This window comes from Schistocerca gregaria, chromosome 7 (genome assembly GCF_023897955.1).
Source record: "Schistocerca gregaria isolate iqSchGreg1 chromosome 7, iqSchGreg1.2, whole genome shotgun sequence".
Classification (NCBI taxonomy): Eukaryota; Metazoa; Arthropoda; class Insecta; order Orthoptera; family Acrididae; genus Schistocerca; species Schistocerca gregaria.
The window spans coordinates 469,145,352-469,161,577 of NC_064926.1; the positions used below are offsets into that span (position 1 = coordinate 469,145,352).

General features: G+C 43.2%; 1 protein-coding gene across 1 annotated transcript in view; it reads right to left on the reverse strand.

The window, feature by feature from the left end:
* The window catches only part of LOC126282434 (lateral signaling target protein 2 homolog), a 349,280-nt gene that overhangs the window by 250,563 nt on the left and 82,491 nt on the right, over positions 1-16,226 (reverse strand). The window lies entirely within an intron of this gene.

Genomic DNA, 16,226 nt, shown 5'->3' on the forward strand with positions numbered 1-16,226 from the left:
ACCTTCAAACACTGATCTCCGCAAACATTAATTAACGGCCATTGTGACAGGAGAGTCCTCTGTGGGCGTCCGTTGTTAGAGGCTGCGGAAGTGGCAGCTTAAAACAATACACCTTGTGTGCAGACTATGTCACCACATACACGGCCAAAATTTGCCGATGTGGTACCACAGTGTGATAATATTGAAATTTACTGTATCGACCCAGCTGAAACACTGTGCCGCCCTATGTTGAGCTTTGTTGTTTTGTTATTATTGTTTATTTTGCCTTTGAGGTATTGGCTATTATTTACAAACAATGGACCTGGTTCCATAGTTAACGACGTGAGCAACTGTTTAAGTGCTGGTACATTTGTCATACAGTCAATGCATCGACATTATTTTTCAAAACTGCATAAAAGTAACAGATTATGTTAAGTTTCTTAGGTTTCTAGGCTTCGTGAGACAGTTAAATGCACGTTACGGTTATAAATGTCTCTTACTTTGTTAATATTGAAATTAGTAACGCAGTAACTGCCGAAGTATTTATATCGTAAAAATTCGCATCAAGCATACTGCATCATACGGTTACTTTGTATTTTACATTTATAAAATGGACTTATTATTTACCGGCGTTTGTGGATAATAAGAAACGTTGGGCTAACAAGGTTTTTGGAAATATTCACACCTGTCTCCATATTCATTGGTGAATATGTGTAGTCTTCAACCCGCTACAGTTCCGAAACGATCGAAAATCGGACACATGTTCATAGGACTTTTTCTGTTTACTTTCACGTGTAGTATCACTTCACAAATAATCTGACATTCCTCCTGTACGACCCTGTACGCGTCGGTGCCACTGTCGTGATTTAAAACTTTTAATCGCCAATGAAACAATGAAAGGTACATGCTAGAACACGACGATGCTTCACTTCACTGACTGTGTTTCGTACAAGCACAGCCAGCAGTAGAGATAGATGATATCCAGTGATGACAGGCCCTGCAGATCACGTGATGCTTCCACAAACTGCCTCCATTCCTTCCTGTTTTGTGCTTGGTCTCTCCAGGTGTCTTCAGTTCCCAGGGCTGCTAGGTCCTTCGTCAGGTCGTCCATCCAGCGCTGCCTTGGTCGTTTAACGGGGCGTTTGGTATACATGCACTACATACAGAACAAAATGCAGCGCTGTGTCAGATGGTCAGGAAAGGGCCCTAAACGAAAGAGCACATACCCAGAAAACCCAGGGCCCTGAGAGGCGAGGTGGCTACGACATTAAGAAGAACTCTCTTCTCTGACCTCTTACTTAGATACATCGGTGGGAAGGAATTCTTATCCCCTTTATTGTTTTCCTTCTGTGATTCATTACTCCTCTACAGCCTCAGATTCAATGACAGTTTTACCAAACAAGGTAACCACTCGATTTTGCGTAAATGAAAGTACATCTACAGCGCCGATAATCTGGCTACTTATTAGCAAAATGTCAATAAAGGAAACAGCCCTCAAATAATTTGGCTGCCGATAAGGGCTCTGCAATACACTAGTCCATGACTTAACCTACTAACGAAAAATGAGTGCGAAACGTTAATACAATCAACAGGATTCTGGCTGTGCCTCCCTTACTTGTATATTACGTGATAAAATACACATATCCATATGTAATGTAATATACATAAGTTTTGAGATGAAATGTCACAGTAATTATGCGACCGCATGTTATAAAGTTCCAGGGGCCTTACTGGATACCCCGCACTGCCCTTTGCAAAAGCTGTGTGCCGTAGGTATAGTAGTAGGCACACCTGACACATTCTATTGGAATAAAGTAAAAAGAAATCAACACACATCAGTGTAGCATAGGTCCAGCTACAGGGAAATTAAGGAATATCATAGGTGGCCTGATATCAGGATCAAAATTAAGATCACAGAAACGAAGAGAAACAAGCGGAGGAAGGGAATCAATTGAAAAGAAGGAAGGGAAACTGAACAACTTACACGTGATCATCACGGGGCGAAACGAACCAAAGAAATGAAGGAGAGGTCGCACTATCTTGTAACAATCGGTGTTGGACAACTAGCGTTCACTGTCCTAGATAGCTAGTAAAGACACATACGTACAAAGCTTGGTCAAAAACGAGGAAACACCAAAAACACAACATATTACCATGCCTCACACGGTACAAGAAAACCGCCGGCATTCAAAATAGCTTCCAGCTGTCTCTGAGTGGATGAATACAGATCCTGTACGGTTTTCAAGGGAATGTTATAACATTCTTCCTGCAAAATAGTGGCAAGCTCAGGTAGAGATAATGGAAGAATATAGCAGTCACGCCCCTTCTATCCAAAGTAGCCCACAAAAGCTCAATAAGATTCCGATATGGTGATTTTGGTGGCCAGGAAATAAAAATTGGTTCTCGTGCTCACAAAACGGTCAAGGACTACGCGAGCTGTGTTAACAGAGGTCCTGTCGTCTTGGAACACAGAGTCACCATTGGGCAAGAGGCACTGCACCATGGGATGGACCTGATCAGGCAAAATGGTCATATAATCGTTAGCAGTAATGCGACCTTGCAGAGTAGCCATAGGACCCGTGGAATAAGACTTATGGCTGCCCAAATGATCACAAATCCCCACCATGTTTCATTCATGGGACGTAAACCCCGCCAGAAGTTGGAAACAGTGTGGAACAAGGCTCATTCGACCAAGAGACTATCTTCCATTGTTTCACAGTCCAGGTTTCATGACTTCGGCATCGACATGTAAATCTACATGCTTACTCTGCAACTCCCACGGAAGTGCCTGGCAGAGGGTTCATCGAACCATTTTCATACTACATCACTGGCCATTAAAATTGCTACACCACGAAGATGACGTGCTAAAAACGCGAAATTTAACCCACAGGAAGAAGATGCTGCGATATGCAAATGATTAGCTTTTCAGAGCATTCACACAAGGTTGGCGCCAGTGTGACACGTACAACGTGCTGGCATGAGGAAAGTTTCCAACCGATTTTTCATACACAAAAAGCAGTTGACCGGCGTTGCCTGCTGAAACGTTGTTGTGATGCCTCGTGTAAGGAGGAGAAATGCGTACCATCACGTTTCCGACTTTGATAAAGGTCGGATTGTAGCCTATCGCGATTGCGGTTTATCGTATCCTGACATTGCTGCTCGCGTTGGTCGAGATCCAATGACTGTTAGCAGAATATGGAATCGGTGGGTTCAGGAGTGTAATACGGAACGCCGTGCTGGATCCCAACGGTCTCGTATCACTAGCAGCCGAGATGATAGGCATCTAATCCGCAAGACTCCAACGGATCGTGCAGCCACGACTCGATCCCTGACTCAACAGACAGGGACGTATGCAAGACAACAACCATCTGCACGAACAGTTCGACGAAGTTTGCAGCAGCTCGGAGACCATGGCTGCGGTTACCCTTGACGCCGCATCACAGACACGAGCGCCTGCGATGGTGTACTCAACGACGGACCTGGGTGCACGAATGGCAAAACGACATTTTTTCGGATGTATCCAGGTTCTGTTTACTGCATCATGATGGTCGCATCCTCGTTTGGCGACATCGCGGTGAACGCACATTGGAGACGTGGATTCGTCATCGCCATACTGGCGTATCACTCGGCGTGAGGGTATGGGGTGCCATTGGATACACGTGTTGGTCACCTCACGTTCGCATCGACGGTGCTTTGAACAGTGGAAGTTACATTTCAGATGTGTTACGACTCGTGGCTCTACCCTTCATTCGATCCGTGCGAAACCCTACATTTGAGCAGCATAATGCACGACTGCATGTTGCAGGTGCTGTACGGGCCTTTCTGGATACAGAAAATAATCGACTGCTGCCCTGGCCAGCACATTCTCCAGATCTCTCACCAATTGAAAACGCCTGGTCAATGATGGCCGAGCAACTGGCTCGTCACAATACGTCAGTCACTAATCTTGAACTGTGGTATCGTGTTGAAGCTGCATTTGCAGCTGTACCTGTACACGCCATCCAAGCTCTGTTTGACTCAATGCCCATGCGTATTAAGGCCGTTATTACGGCCAGAGGTCGTTGTTCTGGGTACTGATTTCTTAGGATCTATGAACCCAAATTGCGCGAAATGTAATCACATGTCAGTTCTAGTATAACATATTTGTCCGATGAATACCCGTTTATCATCTGCATTTCTTCTCATTTCTTCTTGGGATCCAGCACGGCGTCGCGAATTACCCTCCTGAACCCACCGATTCCATATTCTGCTAACAGTCATTGGATCTCGTCCAACGCGAGCAGTAATATCGCGATAAGATAAACCGCAATCGTGATAGGCTACAATCCGACCTTTATCAAGGTCAGAAACGTGATGGTACGCATTTCTCCTCCTTACACGAGGCATCACAACAACGTTTCAGCAGGCAACGCCGGTCAACTGCTGTTTGTGTATGAAAAATCGGTTGGAAACTTTCCTGATGCCAGCACGTTGTAGGTGTCGCCACCGGCGCCAACCTTTTGTGAATGCTCTGAAAAGCTAATCATTTTCATATCACAGCATCTTCTTCTTATCGGTTAAGTTTAGCGTCTGTAGCACGTCATCTTCGTGGTGTAGCAATTTTAATGGCAGTGTATTTGCCCACGTCCGAATTCAGTTAGAGCTGATATAATGTTTTTATGCCTACACAGAACACTGTTATGATCACGAATGACACTTGCCAAGTATTAAGGACATTGCACAGGTGCCATTCGTGGTCAAATACAACAGCTTAAGATGCAACCTTGGCTGGCACCTGCGTATATTCTCAAGCCTGCATTTCTCGTTTCGAAATTTTTGTCTAAGGCCTGTAGCACCTCGCAAATACAGTGGACAAAAAAAAAAAGCAGTCAACCAAGGAGACATCACGGTAATAGCGTGTAACACTGCCTCTTGCCTTGATACCTGTTCTTGTATACCTGACTTCTGTTTGTTAGAAGTCTCAAGACACACTAAAGCAACCGATGAAGTTTTCCACTCTAAGCCTGAGCGACTTTACACCCTACGCTTTTCGGCTGGCTGGGGAAAATCACAACCGCCTCGGAGAGGTAACTTTGTTTGGCGCGTCGCTCTCACCTCTACGTGGCATTGGCAAGTAACCGAGTGCCGAAATCCGGGAGGCGCCCTGCGCCCCCGGCACCCAGTAAATACGACTTTAACTTCATCAAGTAGGCGCCCGGCTGCACATTTCATCAAGATTAACATGCGCAGGCGCGACGGTGGCAGCGATTGCGCTAACGACGCAATTTCCAATCCTGCGAGGCGCCGCTGTTCCCGCTCTACCGTTCCGTTCTACGTCAAAGTCGCCGCAACTGCTGTGGAAGCCTCTTCCTCTCCTGTCGTCTTAGGCAGGTGCGCGCCTCCCTCTCAACCCCGACATTGATTAAGGCCACAACCGAGGCATGTCTCAAGCACATTAGCGTCCCGCGTCCCCTCGAAGGCACTAGCAGGTAACTGTCTGCGTCTGCATTCTGCTGTCAACGACGAAGTTCGTCGTAAACAGCATTTACGTAGTACAGTAGAAGCGCACGGATCAAAAAATTAGTCACATCCTATGAGATACCGTGTAACACTGCCTCTACACTTAATAATGGCCTCAGTTCTATGGGAAAGAGCCAGCTGTAAGAGGAAGTCATAAGCAAACAACACAGACGGAAAAAGGTTGAGAGGCACCCACATGTCTTGCTCATACTGTGGCATCAAGCAATCAGGCCTGCAAGATGAGTGGTCCGCCAAGCGAGTGGATTCATTCTTATTTATCGAGTAACATGAGCTCTAGTACTCACAATTAAGTTACAGATTATTCTCCTGTTTGAATATTACGCAACGGATACGGAAACGCACATCTGACTATTAGTAATTTACACAACTCTAACTGTTCACTACGCACTGGCAATACCACATTTTCTTTCTTACCCAACGGCTTTGATCAACACGTGGCCATCGCACTGAATATGAATGGCGCACACATTATATAAATTATGGATACCAAGACAACATACTATTCGAAGGAAAGGGCCACAAATCTTTTTCTTTTCACTATCTGTTTTATTCCGATAAATTCTATAATCTAAACACACCATTACATTTTATACAACAATTGCATATGAGAAACTCCGCCCAGTGGGCATGGCTTTACATTGGCGATTCTCTATCTTATGGTCTCGTAATTATCTAACACTACAGTGCACTTTCTGGATAGGATGGTGGATCTTTTGCTATATCTCACACTTCGACTCTCACACCCATCACCACGAAAATTTCCTCCGGACTGAGCGGTACAAAAAGGAACGTGCATAACCCACTGCCTCTGAACCTATCTTTGCTACTCTCCCATGTAAACCACACATACTTAAATTACATGAAATACACCACACTGGCAACATGGAATACAACACAACGAATAGTCACAACGTTATAATCACATCACTTTCAGCTTTCCCACTTCAATTAGTATTCATCCCAGTTTCACACGACACTGCCCCACTTCGTAACTTTTCTTTCCTACTACGAACTCTGGAGGATATATGCACGTCTTTCTGTGCAATGCATGCGAAGTGGCGTTGCTGGATAGACGGCTGACTCACCTTGCTTCACTCTCAGAGTATTATAGTTTGAATCAAGCGTCACACGGAAACATGGCACACAAAGTAATATTAAGAACATATTCGTCACACACGCGAATCCTCAACTGATACCATGGACGAGTACTTTTCCTTATCCTTTGTCTCATACACAGATTGAGACTCACACAGTACTCACCACGTGGAAGTATTCGTCTCTAATTTCAAGTCCTGCACACGCCATTTCTTAAATATTTCCAACTTACAGCACACACACTAGTAATTCAGCTTAACTTATGCACTCGGAAGTATTTCAACTTATTGCTACACGTGGTTTCATTGTGACCGTTGGTCACTTCCGAAGATTACTACGATCCCCTTAATATTACCTGCCTGACATTTAATTCTCCCCACAAAAGTTCCTGAAATAGAAAAATTATTATTCGAAACTACTCTTAAGTATTCCACATGCATACAATTCTCTCCACTCTTTTGTCTTTACGGAGCACACCTAAGACAGGTCTTACCAACACAAGGTCCACCGCCAGACTGCTGAAACATGGCCGTTCTTAAGGTCAGATCGCACCTCAGTCGAGGTGGGGGCGCACCCTGCTACCGTATTGGTCAGCCACATTTCAGGCGCTCAAAGCTCAGGTAAATTTCATCTCTTTGGTTCCACCAAAAGTGACCAAAGGACCATCTCGAAGATGATCATATATTCACATTCACTATCTGCGGTTAGCAGACGACCATACATTCATTCATTTCGCAGATCTCACCAAATTGCATATAGGGATTTATTTTGTGGGAGTGCACATGTGATCAATTAAATAAATAAATTGTCCTTTCTTCCTTCACTGGTATCTGGCTTCGGTGAATTAAGTGAAATTGATTTATTACTACAAAAAATAACGAAGAATGTTGTAACTATTTTCAATTTCGGGCGGTACTATACCCTTTCAAGGTGTGTAAACTTTAAACGTAGTGTCTCGTGGTCCAATTTCGCTGGTATAATGAAATTTTGGATAGCTTTCCTAACAAATACGATGAATGGAAGGGTTATGGCTATTTTGGCAGTGCAGCTTTATTATAATTAGCGATTTTACGCATCTGACTTAAGGAAACTGACTCTACAAAGCCTCTTAGCTCAATAGTTCCAACACTCACTACAGCCTACTAAAAAAATAGGCAACAGGCTTTCACCACATCGAGTGGACTTTTTGCTCGTGACTAACAGTAAGCCATGACACTTACCTTACTCAGAAGGGAAGTATTTGATATATCAATGGTCGAAATGGATCTGAGAAAGTAAACTGAGCCCCAGCAATACAAATCAAAAAGTTTATTACAAAGGACACTTAGTCTTACACACACACAGAATTACCTCGATAATAAGCCCTATTCTACTATAAAGGAAATATGGTCTCATATAAACACAGAATTATCTAGGTACTCAGACCTATTCTTCTAAAATTAGAGATGATATTTTTGGGTAGAAACACTGTCTCAGTAGCCCAATCTCTCCACAATGGCGAAGGAAACGTAACGCGAAAGGAATCATCGAAGCCGGCCTCTGCAGCCGAGCGGTTCTAAGCACTTCAGTCCGGAACCGCACTGCTGCTACGGTCGCAGGTTCGAATTCTGCCTCTGGCATGGATGTGTGTGATGTAATTAGGTTAGTTAGGTTTAAGTAGTTCTAAGGTTGAGATGGCTCTAAGGGCTATGGGACTTAAAATCTGAGGTCATCAGTCCCCTAGACTTAGAACTACTTAAACCTAACTAACCTAAGGACATCACACACATCCATCCCCAAGGCAGGGTTCGAACCTGTGACTGTAGCAGCAGCGCGGTTCCGGACTAAAGCGCCTTGAACCGATCGGCCACAGTGGCCGGCGTAGTTTCAAGTCTAGGGGACCGATGACCTCAGATGTTAAGTTCCATAGTGCTTGCAACCATCTGGACCATTTTTGAATCATGGAACCGATCGTTGTGACTAAACAATTACGCTATTGACCAACAACAGAAACAAATTATCATCATGTAACCGTTACTAACGAAGAATCAGCAGAGGAAAAGCCCGGTAAAAGAATAATAAAGTGGGAAAGTGGTGTCTCATCTCTAAATAAAGGAAATCTCGATAAAACCCATCACGCGGGTTTTCCTTTGAGAAATACTGATTACACCACAGCGAGTACATGCAGTTGCTATGAGATTACTTTAAACAGCCAACCACACGTCCCGTGGTCGCATGCTCTGATACAGAGAACAGGACCTATGTTGCAAAAAATTTATAAATTATTAGTTCCACACGCATATTACAAAAATGCTTAGGAAATGCCACTGAAGCCGGTACAGTAACTTTAAGAACAGAAATCTCTGCTCCAGCGTGTAGAACGACTGGCCTCGTGAATTTGAATTACGTTACGGAAAAAGTTCTGACGCTAAGTTCCGCATAACGTAGAAATCACTGAATTTACGGGAGCAAATTGCAAGAAAACGGGTAAGATCAATGCTCTGTAACTAATGGACCTCCTAACTTTCTAAATACATTACAGTTGAACGAATTTGCTGTTCATCGAGAACACGCATGCTTACCAATCCAAGGTCTGCATCATCTCGCTCCCACACGCTAGCAGGAGTTGCCCCTCTCCCATGTCTCCAGAGATAATTGGTGCACCCCTAAACCGGCCAATTAGAGGTCACAATTTTTGCCGCCTAATTAGCTGGCAGCTCGAACTCAGAGGGATGGCTCGAGATTCGCCAGAATTCGGTCAGAGTTTCTCAGGGAGGCCTCTTTACAGCAACAGAAGTATTAGTACGAAGTTAACCTGCAAAATTGGTAATACAACTAATCAAAATAAAAAAGACTAATCTGACGTCTATACACCATTCAAACTGCTGGCCCACGCTTTCGAAAGCGACGATCATGGAGGGAACAGAAAGCCAGCATGGCTACACCAGGGAGACTGCTGAACTGAATGTAAAAATAAAAGAAAATACCTTGCACCCATCCTCTCTCACTAACCAGTGTGAAATTAGCATGGAATATTATCTAACTACACAAGCGTAATACTGCAAACTATAAACTGACAAAAGAACATATATTTATATTAATAAAGAAAAAATTTAACAAATTGAAAGTTCTGCATAGTAAATGAGAATGAACACGCGTATTTCAACTGTTAATCAAAAGTAATCGCCATAACTGCGAATACATTTATTCCACTGTGAGACAAGATGGTCAGCGTCTGCCACTGAAAAATTTTTGTTGTTGCCTGCGGAACCATGATTGGCGCGAACCTCTTCTTCCGAAGCAAATCAATGGACACAAACGCCTTTCTTCAAGGCTCCAAAAATACGGAATTCAGATGGGTAAAGATCGCGGTAATTAACACACAGCGGTACGTGGACACTTAGCAAAAACTGAAGCGGGATATCAAGTTCAGACGCTCACGAATGTTGACTGGACGACATCATTCTATTGGAGGATATTGTTCGCCCATGTGTTGCCAGGGTTGCCCGGAGGACGCAGTAGAAGTTTCGTTGAGAAAACCTTATACATCCTCCATACAGTTCGGTATCTCGCCATGCGATTTCCATATTTTTGGAATATATATTTTTGGTAGTGCTGAAGAAAGCGTAGGTTTGAAATCATGTGCAATGTTTATTAGAAGTCGCTGAGTGCTCTCATTCTCAAACACTCGATGAATGCAATCTGGCAATTTGTACGCCGTGACTTACACTACTTCAATATACACAGGGTGTTCCAGAGGGCATGGTCAACATTCAGGGATATGACAGGAACGTTCATTTGAAACAAAAAGCTTCATACTGACCAGTACCGGATTTAGGGTATTTTCGAAACGGAGAAAAGGACGCACAAAAACCGTTTTACAAAAATATATTCGTTCTGTAGCGCCTATATTTCTGATTATCGGCTCAGCTCCTATAACCCCTCCTCTTTTGTCTGCCGGAAAGTTTATTTCTAGATGCGATGGGGATTACCCTGGCAGAGACATCACATGCACTAAGTACGCACCCAAAATATCAACTTAGGATGTGTTCAAAAACCAACTGGGATGCGTGTCAAAATCATGTGAGAAATTGACAGACCAACATGATAAAGTTTTTTTTTTCTTCAAGAATACGAATTTGTCGCCCCCTCCCCCACTGAAATTGCCAGCTGGGGCAGATACCCCGGTTTGCGTCCTCCCTCTCCCCCCCCCCCCCCCTTATCCGGGCCTGTTATGAACGGTTTCCAAGGGGGCAAGAGGCGGAGGATGTGAAAGTAACATACTGTAACCTCCGCTCCGCTCACGCACCAGCACAACCCAACCCTGGATTCCCGCCTGGGTATATCTCAATTACAGTAAGTTCCGAACGATTTCCACAGCTGCTTCAGAAGCAGCTTTCGCTTAATGGAAAGCAGTTGACCTCAGAGACACAGAGAGCGAACCGGGCCTAAGCAATTTCCTTGAGCACTGCGACGGCATCGCCCAAGACATTGTACCCAAGTAGGATGCTACGTGGGAGCGGTGGACGTTAAGCGCTTAACTGAATGAGCAGCCCGAGAGAGGCAGTAACTGGCTTACGGCGCAACTTGGTACGTGCCAGCAAGGGCGATCACGTGACCTGCCAGATAAGGCGCGCGCGCACCTTCCGAAAATAGTTCCCCCCCTCTGAATCTGCCGACAGCTCTCTCCCTCCAAGTCAGCGGTGATGTTGTTTCTGTGTAGCACCTTGTCACAGCGCATTAGGCTGGAAGTTAGCAAACCGGTAAGCAATAAAGCGACGTAACTATTTTTGGATCAATCACCACTTTAAGGCTAACTGCGAACAACACGCTGTCAGTGAGAGACATCATAACAAGTTGCAGTCAAACTGCAGCGCAGGCACAACAAGACTAGAGCTGAAAACTATGCAGTGTTAGTTACGCGACCTGGCTTAGCACGAGTAGCATTAAATATCTATGGTCGGATGAACTACCAGGCGAAGCGCTAATAAACTACACTGTTGGCCATTAAAATTGGTACACCAAGAAGAAATGCAGATGTGAGTAGTAGCCTCCAGCATCGTTATCTCAGCTTCTGAAGGAAGAATGGTATTAGGTTCCTTTTATAACCATACAGGAACTGTTTTGAATGATGATGGTTGCTCCACAATGTATATGCATGGAGTCTTTCGTTTCTTCCTGTTTCCATACTTTTGTCCACCCTCTGCGCTTCCTGCCTTTTGTAGCCATCAAATTTCCTGACCCAATAGCAAATGGAACTATCGGAAAAAGACTGTCTAAGCTTCTATGTGAGCCTTAATTTCTGTTGTTTTCGAGGCCCTTACGCGAGGCGTACGTCGATGGCGGGAGAATCGTTCTGTAGTCCCTCCCAAATGCCTGTCCTCTAAACTTTCTGAATTTTTTGCGAAATGCAAGTTTTCTTCCACGCAGGGATTCCCATTTGAGTTCACGTAGCAGCTTCTTAACCTCTTGAGTGCTACAAGTTTCTGCCTGAAACAATCATTTTATTGTGTGATTCTTCAGTTTCTCCCGGCGTATTTCTTGCTCAAACACTCCACGGGTGTACTGTCGGTCCATAGTGTCCAACGGGCACAATATTTCGGCGATCAGACCGAAATATTGTGCCGGCAGTACACCCGTGGACTGTTTGAGCAATCATTTTATTGATTTCTTGAAGCAGCAGTGCCTTTTGCATGAAACCACCGATGGTACTGCAACAAACAGACATCGAATGGTACACTGACGTACTCCTGCTAATGTAGTGTATTGTAGCACTCGCTCACACCCTTAGAAGCAATAGTCGGCGCGCAGGTTGACAACATGGTTACAGTAGATTGTGAATTTTTGTTGTTGTTGTGGTCTTCAGTCCAGAGACTGTTTTGATACAGCTCTCCATGCTACTCTATTCTGTGTAAGCTTCTTCATCTCCGAATAACTACTGCAAGCTACATCATTCTGAATCTGTTTAGTGTATTCATCTTTTGGTCTCCTTCTACGATTTTTACCCTCCAAGCTTCTCTCCAATATTCAATTCGTGATCCTTTAATGCCTCAGAGCGTGTCTTACCAACCGATCCCTTCTTTTAGTCAAGTTGTGCCACAAATTCCTCTTCTCCCCAATCCTATTCAGTACATCCTCATTAGTTAACTGATCTATCCATTTAATCTCCAGCATTCTACTGTAGCACCAGATTTGGAAAGACTCTATCCTCTTCTTGTCGGAACTAGTTATTGTCCATGTTTCACTTCCATAGATGCCTACACTCCAGACAAATACTTTCAAAAAAGACTTCCTGACAAATCTATACTCGACGTGAACAAGTTTCTATTCTTGAGAAACGTTTTGGTTCCCATAAACAGTCTACGCTTTATATCCTCCATACTTTGACAGTCATCAGCTATTTTGGTAGCCAAATAGCAAAAGTCATTTACGACTTTAAGTGTCTAATTTTTTTTAAAAATAGTGACAATATTGAGTTCACTGGTAGTGAAACTAAGTATATCTAAAGTTATTGTAATGTGAATTTGATTTTCTACTACTGCTTTTATCAGTGGTTTTGAAAAGAAACAACTGAGGGAGTATATACTTCCGACATAATTTCTTTTTGAATTTTAGGCCTATTTTTGCTTGTTTGGTACTGTTATTTGCTGTAGGCATTATGGAAATTTCGAGACGTGGGATTGTGTCTAGGGAAAACGTGAAATTACTTTCAAATATATCTCATAGGTGGCGATAGGTGCTTGAAAACCGTATGTCCCAGTACTTACAAAGTGAAACCTCAGTTTCAGAACAATTGATTATTTACTTTTTGCCAGTTGCTTCTTGTATTCGTTACTTATCATCAAGCTACAGGTCAATTTTAAGAAATTTTTAAAATTAAATTAATTTTATCGTGTATAACTCAATCGATAAAAACGGAATCCTTACAGGATCACTTCTGTCTGTCTGATTATTCAGAACCTTTTTTCTCAGTAAAGGGTAAACGTACCAAACTGAAATTTATGTTATATGTTAAGCTCTACGGCCCCTTGACGATGAAAAAAATGGTTGCTTCTAAGTCGATGAAATCAAAAGATACGCCCATATATGTCACATATTTTGGTACTCGCAAACTCACTCCCTGAAATCTCTAGAGTACTTTCCTCTGATGTGGAACCAAGAAGTTTGGCAAGAGGCAAGATTTCACTGTACAAGCAAAAGGGAATAAATCAGAAAATTGTTAATTTTTTGTTATATTATACGAAAAATTTTCTTTTTTCATTTTTATTCGACTTCGGACTTGAAATTAAGACATCCTCGAAAGTCTTCAAATCCCTGGGACGGATGTCTTGCCAGTAGCAATGTTCATAATAGGCAAAAATCATATAAATCCTACATCCTCGGAATAGATGAACTGTCTATGTAAATAACTAAGAGTGTCCGGAAACCTGACTGCGCGATTCTTACCCGCACCCGACCAATTTTTTTTTATTTTTTTATTTTTGGGACGATTAACAATCGCGTGTTGACCCAACCAACAGATAACAAAGATTTAGGAACAACACCAGAATTTTTTTGAGGGATGTAGGAAAACTAAACACAAATCTAAATGGCACATGGTGCTTTTGAATCGCTATACAGATTTTTTCATTTTTTATTCGACTTCAGATTTGAAATTAAAACATCCCCGAAAGATGTGACACGGAGTCGGGAAAACTCCCGAGTCCGTGTCAGATCTTGTCACAGCACCACCTACCTCTGTGATATAATATGAACACGAGCGACTACTGATTTTTGATGTATGAACTACTGGTCGTGTTTTATTCTCTGTTTTATAGAGACAATATCTGAACTGTTCGCCTATTTCTATTTGTATGGATTACCAGCTAACAGAAACGAATGTATGCATCAACGTTTACTGTCAAAGTCGGTTTGATCTCGCTCGCACCTGGAAACTCGCGAGTTATTTCTCGTGCCACTGCATTTCGAAAATTGCTCCTTTGGCGCGCTCCGCGGCGTGGGCGTTTCTCGCCTCCGCTAGCACACTCGCAGGGGGGCACTCGTGCTTTCGCCGTTGCTCTTTAATCTGCCTGAACGGGCGCGTGTGCACCTTCTCCCCCTTTCGTTGGCGGCACGCATCGCCCAGTGCACAGAGAGAGCATTCTTTGTGCGGATCTGTGTGATGCCGCTCTCGCTGCCTCCAGCGTACGTAGGAGGGGTATATCTGAGCTACCAATAGCGTCTCTGACAGCACCTGTAGCAGAACCCGGGCCGCCAGTAATCACTGCTAATGGCAAGGGGTGAAAGGAGGGAGGGGACGGGGAGGGAAGGCAACGACCAGACGAGACGTAGACTGGCTTGCCTTGATCGTGCACTACGCCACGTGTGTCTCGATTCACGTAGCATCTCTATTGTGACGTTGCAAAGCCAGTGAAAAGAGTAAGGGCATCATTATCGGTACCCTAACCCTTGATTTCATGAACTCTCGATGGCACATTAATTTCACAATACACAGCAGCAAAATAGCAATGATTTTTTCATAGTTTTAGTTTTTTTTGTTTGCCACTTTACGAAGGTGGTACTGATGATAACGACAAGAGCCTCCAGTAGCTTACGACCAACAGTTCTCAATACATTTACTTTACTTCACGTCTATGGTCACAAATTTTTACGTCATCAGACTACCGGTTTCGGTCTATAGCGATCATCTTCAGAACTCTTTTATGAAAACATATCCTGATATACTGGAGTCATAGTGGCATCGTCAAATGCTGAACATAAAATCAGCGACAGCATTGTCAAACATATGTAAATAACAGTATACACAAGAGTAATCTCGTCACCAGCAATACTTTTCAAAACAGATTTTTTTTTAATTTTTTTTTCTTTTTTTTATAAACCCGATCTGGAGATGGTCGTTATAGACCGAAACCGGTAGTCTGATGATATAAAAATTTGTGATCGTAGACATGAAGTAAAGGAAATTTATTCTATTTTCGGGGACACTGTTCAGTTTGAGACCATGTCGCAGCTTGTGAGTTCTCAGTATAGCACTTTTCCTAAGTAACGAATCGAAATGTGTCATAATGGACCAAGGATACAAATTAGTGAACATAAGGAAGATAATTACACAGTTACTAAATGGAGTTTAGTAAAAACATTGCTATTTTCATCGCATTTTGTTTCATTATACCACAAAATTACTCCACAAAATAAACATTTTGAGTTTAGTCCAGATTCTTTTACTACATGCAGCGAATCTTCCTCCGTTTACTGCAAAAAGTGACAAAATTAACATTACTTTTTTCTGATTTTACATCCATTGGAACTAATTTCTTCCTTTTGTTGCATGTATTGCTTTCTGTCAGAATTTGGCTTCTACTTCTCGGATTGGTATGTTGTGCATTCGTCTGTCCTAACAGTACTTGGCCGGCCGCTGTGACCGAGCGGTTATAGGCGCTTCAGTCCGGAACTGCGCTGCTGCTACGGTGCAGGTTCGAATCCTGCCTGGGGCATGGATGTGTGTGATGAGCTTAGGTTAATTAGGTTTAAGTAGTTCTAGGTCTAGGGGACTGATGACCTCAGATGTTAAGTCCATAGTGCTTAGAGCCATTTGAACCATTTTAACAGTGCTTGAGCAACATTCCTTCTAAATTAAAAAAATGGAAGCTTTC